Genomic DNA, 1,590 nt, shown 5'->3' with positions numbered 1-1,590 from the left:
CCGCGGGCCGGCCGCGGGACACACCTCCCTGCCCGCCAATGGCGCGGCCGCCCCGCGCCCCGCTCCGCAGCGCCAGCGCTCCGCGGAAATGCGCCCGGGATGGCAATTGAGCGGGAAACAGCCCAGCAACCCAGCGGGGCGTGCGAGGAGGAGGCACTTGCCCGAAACTAATGCTCACCGGAGAGGAGATGACTTTCTTTGTCAAGAGCTGTCAGCTGTGAATATTCCTTGGGAGTTTGCCTTTAGCAGGCCAGGAGCCTTTCCAACGGAGATGTTCCAGAGATAACATACGTGTCCCTGTGTCCTCTTCTATGTTGCATGTTTTGCTTTGACCACGAGCCAACTGCTTAAAGCACTCTGCTTGAAAGTTGAGGGCTGTTTTCGACATTGCAGTGTAATTTGAAACACTGACTTGAAAATGTGTCAAAAGCATATGCATGAGAAAACTGGGGTTTCCTTCAGCTTTTTACATTGGAAGATACTTTCTGTATATGACTCCTTGTAACTGAAGGGTCTCATATCTGAGCCACCCCTGAATGCCCTAACTACTGTAATGGTGTTTAAAAAAAATTTTAAATTTCATGCTGTCTTTTGTGAGGCCTGGGACATGATCTAGACACCAATAGGATTGGCTCCTGTGCATGAGAAGGAGAGGTTGATTCCTAATTATAGAGGATATGTGGATATATGTAGGGCTGTAGCTCTGGTCTGTAGGATATGGAAAGGGAAATGGGAGATTGAGATGCCATGGGAAAAGACCATTGTATGAGGAGCTACACCCCTTTTTCTGTCCATCAAGTTACTGTGCAGTCCCATGTTCTAGAAAATTCATTGTTCTGTGTTTTCCATTGGCCCCTTTAAATTGTTACCTCCCCCTGCCCCCCCATTGGTTGTTTCCTGATCACCCCATCCCTGCTCCTCCCCTTGCCTCTTCCCTGGTTGGCTCCCTTCCCCAGTTACCCCTCCTACCCTGTCCCAGTTATATACCCTAGACCCTCCCTCACTCAGGTCTTCTTCTTCTTCCTTCTTTTCTTCTTCTTCTTTTCTTCTTCTTCTCCTTCTCCTTCTCCTTCTCCTCCTGCTCCTTCTCCTGCTCCTGCTCCTGCTCCTGCTCCTGCTCCTGCTCCTGCTCCTGCTCCTCCTCCTGCTCCTCCTCCTGCTCCTCCTCCTCCTCCTCCTCCTCCTTCTTCTTCTCCTTCTTCTCCTTCTTCCTTCTGGTGCTCTGAGCCCTTCAGCCTGTTTTGTTGCTCCACAATAAACAGAGCTGGGATTTCAAGGAACCAGCCTCTCTTGCTTCACTGGTTAGCCTTCATTACTACACCTGCACCTTGAGCACCTGGAGGATCTCAGGAGCTGGCTGCACCAACCAAGGAGTTCGCTCTTGGGAAGGTGGCCCTCAAGGTGACATCTGCCCGCAAGGCCGTGGCTGGCGCCCAACATGGGGCCCACTCAGACAGCTGACCATTTGTTGTCCAGTTCCCCAAGAGCATCTCCTCGTCACTGAGACTCTGTGAGCCTCTGTGCCTGGATTTAAGCGTCGTTTGGGCACAGCTCCAGGAGGAGTTGCCCCTTAGTTGTACAAAGACCATT

Source organism: Lonchura striata, chromosome 1A, assembly GCF_050655825.1.
Source record: "Lonchura striata isolate lonStrDom1 chromosome 1A, ASM5065582v1, whole genome shotgun sequence".
NCBI lineage: Eukaryota > Metazoa > Chordata > Aves > Passeriformes > Estrildidae > Lonchura > Lonchura striata.
The sequence above is the reverse complement of the archived record's forward strand: the minus strand, read 5'-3'. Positions refer to the sequence as shown.